The sequence below is a fragment of the Mercurialis annua genome, linkage group LG5 (genome assembly GCF_937616625.2).
Source record: "Mercurialis annua linkage group LG5, ddMerAnnu1.2, whole genome shotgun sequence".
NCBI lineage: Eukaryota > Viridiplantae > Streptophyta > Magnoliopsida > Malpighiales > Euphorbiaceae > Mercurialis > Mercurialis annua.
The window spans coordinates 50,026,110-50,037,858 of record NC_065574.1 but is presented as its reverse complement, the minus strand read 5'-3'; the positions used below and the strand labels follow the sequence as shown (position 1 = coordinate 50,037,858).

Below are 11,749 nucleotides of genomic sequence, written 5' to 3'. Positions count from 1 at the left end.
AGCCAATAAATTCTCCTATTTTGTCATTAAGTTTTCCTGAGTCTATCTTAGCTTTTAATTTGTCTTTTTATAATAATTTTCAACAACCGCTTTTGCCTGTTTTAGTAAATAGTTATGTCAGGTGTTGATGGCTTCCTTTTGAAGATCCCTTGAAGGGCCTTGTTGATCTTTCGTATGATTTTGTTCAAGGTATTATTCCTGATTTTATTCCTTTTATTTTTCTTTTATATGATATCTTCCTCATTTAATGATCTGCTTTCTGGTTTTAAAGTAGATGTGAACATTCAAATGAGCGAAGTTGCTCTTATTCCGGCTGAGGCTATTCAACTTGTTATGGTAGATGCTGAAGCTGTTGAGGTGCTTGCTCCCCCTAACTTTGGCGGTTCCTTTAGGAGAAACTGTTGATGTTATAATCAACGACTAGGAACCGGTTGTTGACGAGGTTCCAAGTTCTTTAAAGGGTGTTCACCCTTCTTTGAGTGTCGAGCCCCTTACTTCGGGCGCTGATGTCCTTGTTTTTGACGAAGACGAATCCCAAAACAGGAAGAGACGTCGACTAGCTTAGGGAAGCGGTCTTTGAGGAACCTCCTTCAGAATATTTGGATGTTGTTTCGAAGCTAGCTGATTAGGCCGAGCGACAGGAGAGACCGAGTCTATTGAATCCCATTGTTCTAACGGAGTATATTAAAAGTCTAACTATTCCTGAAGATATCGATTGGTTTGACGAGAAGGCTGGTGCTAATTTGTCAAACTTTGCTTGTCTTCATGGCTTATCGGTATGTATTTCCTTTATTTTTTTATTTTTTTATCTGCTTTCTCTTATTTCTTGTCTTTTGCAGACTATTCAGGAGATCTTGGTTTTAAATGACCATCGCCAGTTTGCCGAGGGAGAAGTCCAACGGCTAGGTAATTTATTGGCTGAGGCGGAATCTGGGAAGGCGAGGCTAAAAGGATCCCTTGAAGAGTATGACTCGCTGCTCCTGAAGCTGAAGGCTCAAAATGCCATTCATGACCGCTAAGTGATGCTCATCGAGAAGAAGACTGCCGATTTAATGCAAGAAATCGAAGCCCTTATCTCGACAAACACTCACGTTGGTGGTGAAAGAGATAAGTTGAAGACTGAAGTGGAAAAACTTCATGTTCGCTGATAGGAGTATTTTACTCCTATTTAGAGTGTCGTTTCCGCATGCTTTTATTATGTTTTGTCATGTTTTTATGGTATTCCGAATGCCTTATTGCATGTTTTAGTATTTCAGATACTTGGGAGCATTGCGGAAGCATTTTGGTGCAAAAGATGGAAAAGTCGACGAAAGAGAGGCGAAAGCTCATTTGCAATTCTGAAAAGCTGACCCCTCTGCACTATTTGACCAATTTGGATCGGTTAAAGGTCTCTAATGAGTTTGTGTTCTTCATAAGAGTTAAAGTAGACATCCTAAGCTTTCCAACGGTTTAAGAACCAACTCATGTGGACATTTCTACACCGAGTTATGAAGTTTTGAAGTTCAAGGTTATGGAGTCTGAGGGTTGCACGAATCGTGCAACACCTTGCACGAATCATGCATAAGTAGAGCAGAAGCAGATTGTTCCCAGAGATATTGCACGATCCGTGCACCCATGTTAAGTTGGTTTGCACGATTCGTGCAAAGGCTTAAAGTTAGAATCGAAAATCTGAAGAAAAGGACAAGGCTTATGCACACTTTCTCTTTTGGCCCAATACTCTTTTGTATGATGTTTTTATTTCCCTTTTTGAGAACACTATAAGTACTACTTTATGTTTCAAATTAGGGGATAATGCAACAACACTTATTCTCTACAACTTTTAGTCATCTTTTAGGAGTAGAATAGTTTAGGGTTTTGTGCCTCCATAGTTCTACCATTATTGGTGCTTGGAAGCTTTTATTGCTTTGTAAGAACAAGATTTATCTTGAATGCAAGTGCTTAAATTCAATCTTATTCTTCTAAGTAAGTATTTCTTATCTTTTATTTCTCTTTATTTAGTAGTTAATGTGATGTTTAATATGATTGGCTAAACCCCCTTGTTTGGAGGTTGATATGATGGTTGAAATAATTACTAGATTGGGTTAGGGTTTGACTTGTGTGTTCTAATTAATTGCTTAATGCCTATTCTAGATTGATCACCTAGTATTTGTTGCTAGATTAATTTTCACCTTGAGAGAGGGTTTATTAATTGGAATTAATTAATTAGATGCTTAATTAGTAACACCATGAGAGTGGGTTAGTAATTAGGTGGCCTATGAGTTGTGTTTAATTGCTAATTGCCTCTAATTGTGTTTAGTGCTACGAGAGTAGGTTAAGCTTAGTTAGTTGTGGTTTTGTAACTCTTTGAGGCTCGAGAGAGCGGGAGTTGCGATTTAGAAAAAAACTCGGTCCACGTTTAGAAGCCATAGTCCGACCCCTTGATAGTAATTGGTTAATCGTAGTATCAACCCTCAAGCTCGTTATCCATAGTTTATCTTAATCATTCAATTGCTTCCTTATTGCTTTTTGCTAGTTAAATTGTTTAGTAATTGTGTTTACTTTAGATAATGTTTTAATTGTTCAAATTCCAAATCATCTATCCAATCGTTGTTTGCTTTCCGAATTGAATTTCAAAATCATATTTTCATTCTCATTAAACCTCTCATCCCTGTGGGTTCGACAACCCGGACTTATAGTCCACTCTATTACAAGTTGGTGAGTAAAATTACCAACAAGTTTTTGGCGCCGTTGCCGGGGATGAGGTTGCGTTTAATTGATTGAAAGTATTTTGAAATTCGGTCGAGTTAGCCTTATTTTCTGTTTTTATTTTTATTGTTCATTTTTGCTTTTTCGTGGTTTACGCTCGATGTTCTTGTTTGTGGTTGTGCAGGAAATTTGTTTGTTTGTTGGTTTATCTTCAAATATTAGTTTTATGGTGAATCTTTTTGGGCGAAAGTAATGGCACGGAATCCAAATTGTGAGATTTGTGGGGATTTTAGTCATACCGGACCCGAGTGTCCTACACTCTATAATTGGAATGACCATGTCAATTATGTGGGTGATCAATGGCAAGATAATGACACTTATTCCGACATGTATGATCCGGGGTGGTACAACCCTCCGAACTATGGTTGTGACAACAATTGGGAGAACTTTAATGAATACTTGAATTTCAACTCAAGTTATCATCCACATCACGACCAATGGGGCTTCAACTCCAATTTTGGTAATGAACCACAACAATCACAAGATTTTCAGCAAAATAAAATTTCTTATGAGGATAGCATGCTTGAAAAGATCTTGGCGGAACTCGATCAAATGGATGAGGATAATGTGTGCCACCTTGAGTATCAAGCCGTCACTAATCGCCGTCTTGAGACCCAAATTGCTCAAAGGGCACTTTTTCTACAAGGTGAAGCACAAGGTAGCGTATCATCTACAATAGAGTCTAATCCGAGAGAGCAACTCAAGGACATTGAGCTTAGAAGCGGAAAAGCTCTTGATGACCCTCATGGCAAAAGACCTATGTTGGTTGAGGATGAGCCAAGTTTTAGTGAGCTATGTGCTAGTGAGGAAGTGGTAATTGAGATTGAAGCTCCTTATGTTAAACCACCACCCCCACCTCCTTATGTACCAAAAGTCCCTTTTCCGAGTCGACTCAAGAAGGCTTTGGACAATCAAAGAGGATTACTAGCCGAAAGTGAAGCTACTCCAACGCAACATGCTATGGCCATAGATTTGAAAGATGATGGTGCTTTAGTAGAACATCCTCCCACAAAGGTTCACATAGAGATTGAAAGAGAAAAGTGTGAGGATGTTGAACTTGAAGCTCCAATTTCCAAGCCACTTACTTGTTCCAAGAGCGTAAATGATGAAAGTGAGGAGAAATTTCGTATTACGATACTCTACGAGGAATTCTACAAATCCTTTGATTATAAAGATCCATTCTTAGAGGGGTTTGATTCCGAGTATGACGGAAATAATACTAAGTATATGAAGATGCTTCATACTCCTCATGTTCATTATTTTAGAGTACAAGCATACTTCATATCACATGAGCTTTATTTGAAGGAGCCAATAAGGCAAAAGAGGGAGAAGATGCTACCAAGACGACTTCCGCATGTTAGGTTGTATTTTTAACAATCTTACGCGAAGAGTCTAGCTTTAGACTCCAACTAAAGCGCACTCGGGAGGCAATCCCGAGAGGTTCGATTTCTTAGCTTTAGTCTTATGTTGTTAGCTTTTAATTTCATGTTTTATGTGTTTAATTTCTATTTTTTTTTGTTCAAGATAACTCCGGTGTATTTTGGTTGTGGTGTGTAGGAGAGTTGCGAAAAAGAAGAAATTCAGAATCCCCCAATCTGTGCATTGCACGATCCGTGCAAGCCCTTTAAGTTCAGTTGCACGGATCGTGCACCACTAAAATAGGAAGCAGAATGCTTTTCAGCTTTGTGCACGGATCGAGCAACACAAAGACCAAGCATGTCTCGATCCGTGCAATTCAACTTAAAGAGGGGGAATTGAAAGTTTCCTATTGGTCCATCATTAAGGCACTTGGATGGTAATGGTGGCATGATCTAAGCCCATCAAAAAGAAACACATTTCACTTGGAGAGATGAGGTGGCTCCATCTCAAGCCTTCAAATTCAAACCTATACTTCTTCTTCTTCAAGTCAAATTCCGGCCACCACCCTACACCATCTGCGGAACCTCCGGCGTTCGACTAAACAATATTTGCATTTCTCTAACTCAACTCATACAATTTTGTTTTATATTTCTTACTTAGGGACTAAGTTTGAAATAGTGTGAGGAGGGTTAGTCAATTGTATGTCGTTTAGTTGAAATTTATCTTGTTTTATGCTTTAGTTTGTTTGTTTGTTGTTTTAGTGGTTTCGTTGTCGAGTCGCCTCCGCTAAATATTTGTTCTAAACTTGTCAGTGAATGAAATGGATGTTTGTGATTGTTGGCGAATTTTTGGAAATTTATCAACTCTTGACATCTCCCGGTTAATAATGACTAACCCAATTCAAGTAAAAACTTGTTGGTAATTTTACTCACCAACTTGTAATAGAGTGGACTATAAGTCCGGGTTGTCGAACCCACAGGGATGAGAGGTTTAATGAGAATGAAATATGATTTTGAAATTCAATTCGGAAAGCAAACAACGATTGGATAGATGATTTGGAATTTGAAAATCATATTTCATTCTCATTAAACCTCTCATCCCTGTGGGTTCGACAACCCGGACTTATATTCCACTCTATTACAAGTTGGTGAGTAAAATTACCAACATTCGCCTCCTTGATACGAAATCTTTCTAATCGGCTCTGAAGAGAGAATATGGACTATCCATTAGGAGTAAGTTTTGGGAGTAGAATCCCGACATAGATCTTTCAGGCGTTAATGATTTGGATCCTCGACAGTTAGCCAAGACTTTGATGGAAAAGATGGTGAGAGATCGGGCTGCTCTTCTAAAATCATCTTAACTTTTATTTTTGCTTAAGGCAAATTTTTATATTCTAAACAATTTATTGTATTCTTTTCTATTTTTAATGAAGATGTTATTTTGAGTACGTTATTGTTACTGTTGAGGGCGATTCCCCTCTTTTTAATAATGTGTTCCTTCTGTTTTTGCCTCTTTTACGATTTATTCCATTTGTTTTTGGGTGTTTTGCCTCTTTTAAAATTTATTCCATTTGTTTTTTTTTACGTTTCACCTATTTTTATGATTTGTTCCATTAATTTTTTGGCGTTTTGCCTTTTCTAGAGTTATTCTAAACTCTTGCATTCGGGAGTTAATTTAAACTTGTTCTTTGGTCGAGAATTAATCTAAACTCTTTTCTTAAGGTTAATCTAAACCTTAATTTATTTTTAAAGGTCAGACTCATTTGTTTTGATGGGGTATTGGACCCTTCTTTTTCCTTGGAGCTTTGAGTTCTTTATTCATTCGGGGTTTTTGTTCCCTTGTTTATTTATGGCATGATTTGCGTTATTTGCTAATTCTTCCTCATTCTTTGTTTTTATCTTGCTTCTGCTCTTGGAGGTCAACTATGGTTTCGCCATACCATTTCTTTGCAGTTTTCTGATCCCCTCTTTACGTCACTACTCCGTTTTACGTAGGGATTTTCATAGCGAGTGCTTTAATGCTCATGACTACCGCCGAGTCATGGAGGAACGGTCTCCCTAAGATAGCGTTGTATGTCAAGTCCATGTCTAATATATTAAATAGGTGCATGATCTTTTTGTTCATTCCTCTTTCTGGCCCGATTATGACCTTCAGAGTCACCGCACCGAGAGGAATGATGGATGGTCCTCCGAGTTTTGACAGCGGGATCGGGACTCAATGTAATTTTGCGGCTATTCCCCAAGGATTTTGTAATCCGCGTTTATCATAAGGTTGACTGCACTTCCTTCATCTACTAAGATACTTTCCATGTTGCAGTTTTCAATGATTGTTGTCACCACCAGTGCGTCGTTGTGAGGTGCCTTCACATGCTCATAATTCTCGACATCAAAAATTACTGAGGGCATGTGTGTTTCCCTAATATTCATTACTTCTTTCCTCTGCTTTTTTTCTGATGGTCGAGCTGCTAGATCCTCCACCATTAATCATATGAATAGTCCCTAAGAATTTTGACGGTCTTTCTTTGTCTTTGTCTTTCGCTTATCATTTCGGTGTCTTTTTTCTCCTTGATCGCTGTTTTTTTTATTTCTTAGCGATGAACTTTATGAGCTCACCTGAGTCGATCATCCTGTCTATTTCAACTTTGATATCTCAACATTTGTTTGTTTTGTGTCCATGTTCGTCGTGGGATTTGTAAAATTTCATGGTGTCCCTGATTTTGGCTTTCATCTTTGGCGGCCAATTTTACAGTTGTCACATTTTCTTTGATCCACATCAAGACGTTGGTTCTGCTTGTGTTGTGGTGTGTAATTCGTTCATTGCCTCAGAGGTAATTTCTTACTTCATATCTGCCCTGCGGGAGAAGCGCCTTCCTTCTTCAGGTCGATGGCATCTTTCCTCTATCTTTGACCTTGGCTTATCCCATGTCCTTTATTTTGACTCTTTGTTGTTTGTTTCCTTTTCTCTTATAGATCTTCGCCCTTCATCTAGCTCGAAATAATTTTGCGCAATCCCCATTAAGTTTGTGAAAGATGTGGGTTTGTTGATTAGCAGCTTGCCTACCAACTTTCCAAATCGTGTTTCCTCTCTTAGAGCTTTGATGGTCATGTCAACGTTTAAGTTATCGCTTTTCATGGCTTACTTTTTGAATCTTCTATCTAGTTTTTTAGTGTTTATCCTTCTTCCTGAATACATGATCTCATGATGCTTATAGTGGGTTTGGCCGGTAGATTGGTGAGATATTTGTTTAGGAATTCGTTTGATATGGTCGTGAATTTCTTGATAGACCTTGGCTTGAGCTTGTTTTACCACCTTTGAGGTGTTCCTGTCAGGGTGATGGGGAAGACTCGGCACAAAATTGCGTCTGAAATGCTCAACAAGCCCATCGTCGCCGAGAATCTCGACGTGTGGTATCTTGGGTCTCCTTCGCCGTTGAATGTTGGCAAAATGTACAGCTTCATATTATAGGGAATCATTTCCTCCATTATCTCATCCGGATGAGGGCGAGCCTTTTAGCCTCGGATCATCTATGTTAAACTCTTTAACTTTTAGCTTTTTCAGTGCTTTAACTATTTTTTCTTCCAGGTCTTCTTCGGCCACGTACGTGGTTTTACTTTTTTATGGGGACTTGGATGACTTGCCTTCATCCTCCTAATTTTTATTCTTTGATTGTGCTTTTTGATGGAATTTTTCTGTTTCTTTTTCTTGTCTTTTGCTCATTGTTGGAGCATCCTCTCCCACCCTTCGTTCTACTCTTTTCAAATTTAGGTCGCTCCTGGCTTCATCCTGATTTTCATCGTTCCGCATGGCATTCCCTCAAATCGCCTCATTGCCTTCTTTTTCGTTCCCTCTATCCTCTTTGTTCTCACAGTTCTTACGCTCGTCTTCATTATCTCTTTCAGCTCTGTTGATTCCTTCCGGAGTTCCTCGATTGTTGGGGTTTTTTCCTTCATGCTCTCTACATGAGTATTTGTTGAATTTCAGTCCTCTTCAACCATCTTATCCAGGTTGGCCTGGAATGCTTCCGACATCTTTTTTAACATATCGTGATAGACCTCTAGGAATACCACGTTTGGAACTTGCTCCCTGGTTCCATCTTGATTAGGGAAGATAATTGGATTGCTTCCCCTAATCTCTTGCGTTTGATATTGGAGTTTTTATGTTCAGGGGGTTTGAGTGTGAACTTCCCATGGTAGTGGTGTTTACTTTGGTGATGTTGATACCGTCTTTGCCGGTGACATTGTATGTTCTCGAGGTGTTTAAACCTTGCAGGAGTGTTTGATCCAGATTCTTTCGATCCATGGGATGTTTATTTTTCATATTTGATCTGCTAGATGTCATTCCTTCAATGAATTTGTATTTAATTCGGAAAGCTCCTTCAATCTTTTGAAGTTTTCAAGCTTTTTCACAAACGGCGCCAATTGATGGAGTTTGCATTCTAAATATCCAATTAAACCTGCAAAATAAGATAGAAGGTCAATAAGACGGTGATTGTCCGATTAACTCTCTAATACCAAAGTCAGTATTGAGTTTTGAGCAACATTTTAGCGTATTGAATATAATTGTGTATTTAGACATACATCATGCTCCTTATATAATAGTGAGGGAATATCTTGTAAAATCAAAATCAGAAAGTGATCCCTATTTGGTAGCTTGTGTTTGAATATGAAAAATGATTTTTTATTCGAAATTTTTTTTATTTAGGAATGTCTTCCCAAATAGGTTTATCTTCTTAGATAGGAGTTTGTCTCCGAATAGGAAAGTGATTGCTTATATCCAGTCTTCTAAATATTATTCATTTTCCATGTAATCAGGTCTCTGGCGACACGTTTTTTACTTGATTCCGAATATTTACCGAATCCTCATGGAGTCGGTCTTACTGGAAATTTGGGCGAATCCCTCTTCAACCTTTAGGCATGGGGAGTCTCATGGAATCAGATATTGATGTTATTGGATTTTTGCTTTGGCGAGTCCTAAGATTCATTCGGAAAAATAAAATTTGTACGACTCAGTTTTACTATACTAATGTTGGAATTCAGTTTTCATCAATACATATTTACAAAAAGCCCTAACAATTGATCCACTTGAGAAAACGAAACAATAAATAAAAAATAAAATTTTAAAATTTTAAAATGCAAGAATCGCTGGAAGAAAAAGGAAGTTCTTTTTTTATGTTATCCACTGTTTGTTCGAGTTTACATCCTTTGCATCTTTTGACATTTCTAACCAAATTGTTGTAAGAATTTTGAGCATCAGTTTCGCCTAAGAACGTCCATTCTACCTTTTCCCGTTTTCAATACAGTTCAATGAAACCAACCTCAATCTTTATTTATTAAAAAATTTGAATAAATTACAAAACAGTCTTTATCTAAATAAGGACTGACACACTAAATTTAAAAAAAAAATGCTGACAAAAAATGCACAAAAATCACATTGAAACATGAAAACCACATCGGAATACAAAAACTATAAACAAACGGGCTAAAACCATTGATTTTTAGACCAAAAGTTAAGAACGCCAAATTCAATACGAAAAAAACTTGAAACGAAGGAAATGAAACTTTTAAAACTTTCTCTCTCTAACTAAGGAAATTTTTTAAATATGTATAATTTTTTAAAAAATAGATGTTTCTTGAATTATGTATGATCCATAAAATATTTTTTTGTCACATAAAATTTCTCTTTTCAGTTGATTAATTATACATCTATTATCACATCCTTAACAAGAACAAAATAGCCATCTAATTTTATTCTATTTTTTCATAATACAAACTTGTTTACTAAATTCAAAGATATAATTTCCACAAATAAAAAATAAAAAAGAGCCAAATATACATCTGCGAACTATAAACGTGATTATTATTTTAAAAAATTGTCATCATCATCTTAGGAATATAACAAAAAATGACATTTCAGCCAATTGTAATTTAACAAAAGATAAATATATATTTATGCCCCTAAACTCTAAGTCATTAGTCAATTGAACAATCAAACACAGGTAATATATATTTTAACACCTAAGAGCAACATTTTTTTTATATTTAAACACTTTTCATCATAGTCAGCAAAATTGAAGTTAAAAAAAAGTCGAAAAGCACGCGGATCCTTCAAATTTTTGAAAAAGGATCAATTAAACTCTTATATTTTTATCAACAAACTAAATTAGGTAATTTTTTTGGATAATTTTCTTTCTATTTTTTTTGAGAAACCAACTAAAATAATTTTATAACTAATAATTTTATTTTGTCATTTTCAATTAAAACTTAGGATATGTTTCAAAACAAAATCTAAATTTTTATTAAAAATTAAAAGTAATATATTCTTTTAATAAGAACAAATGAAATAATTAGTACATATAAATATTTTTAATTTACAAACATTAATATATTAAAATATGTTTGAAAATATATGTCTTTTTATAAAAAAAGTAAAACATTTAATTTTGATACAATAAAAATATCCTATACAAACATCAAAACTAAAATTCTACTTAATAATTTATCTTTATTTTTATAATATTTATATAGATTTATATTTTTTATTTTATTTATAATAAACATTGGGAATTAAATTACTATATTGTTTAACTATGCTGTAATTAATAATATATAAATAGTTCATTATAAAAAAATATTAAATTGTGTATTGTTAACTAATCTTCATATGTATTAACAAATAAAATAAATTCATAATATGTGACAACGTAAGCTTGTCAATTAAATAATAAAATATCTTTTAAATATCTTTTTAAATTTTAGAAAATATAATATTAAACTTGTGATTTATTATCAAATTAAATATATTGATTTGTATACTTCAGTAAATATTAATCAAGTTAGTATTAACCGTTATTTATGTTGTAGTTATTTTTTTAATGTTATATTATTGATTAATTATTAAATTTCAAATAACTTTTATCTTATTAATTTTTTTAATTACAAATACAACACATACTTAGTTAAATAAATAATTTTATATTATTCAAAAAATCAAAATATTAAATCATCATATTAATTTTCAAAAAAATTAAACTTAATCTATTTTATTCCTTTTAAAATTTATGAAGTTAATCCATATTTCGTCAAAGCAAGTGAGTCTCACACATGGTACAAGTGCATGAAGATAAAGAAAATATTATATTGGCCAAATTCATTTTGAGATATCTATATTTTTATACTTTTATTTATCTAGTATTTTTTTAAAAAATTATATTCATTAGATTTTTATACTTCACAAATTTGGTTTAATAGATTTATTTTTTAGACGGAACTACTATATGTGTGTTTAATTGCCTTTACTATATGAAAAAAATGATATAGTGGATTTCGATTAATGGGTTAAGTTTTTTTTAAATTCAACAGAAACTGTATTTTTAAATTTTTATTTATATGATTTTTATATATATGGTTCTTATAATTTCAAATTTTAATTTATTTGGTTCCTCTTTAAGTTTGGCCTTATGCTAGTTTTACGATGAGTGTAGTGCACGCTCCTTTTCCATCCAAAAAAGGATTTAGAGATTCAAAATATATTAATTATACGGATACAATTTTTTTAAAAATTCAGATAAACAAAAAGATAAAAATACAAGAGTTTCAAAATGGTTTCGTCCTTTTAAATTCAAGTGTTAAATTAGTTAGCAATTAAG

At 34.4% G+C, this 11,749-nt stretch overlaps 1 long non-coding RNA gene across 1 annotated transcript; it reads left to right on the top strand.

Annotated features, from left to right (window-relative positions):
• Positions 1-276: 276 nt before the first annotated feature.
• Positions 277-1,714, top strand: LOC130015606 (uncharacterized). The gene is made up of 2 exons (XR_008790848.1): positions 277-776; positions 840-1,714. It is a non-coding gene; the product is annotated as an uncharacterized LOC130015606 (long non-coding RNA).
• Positions 1,715-11,749: the final 10,035 nt, after the last annotated feature.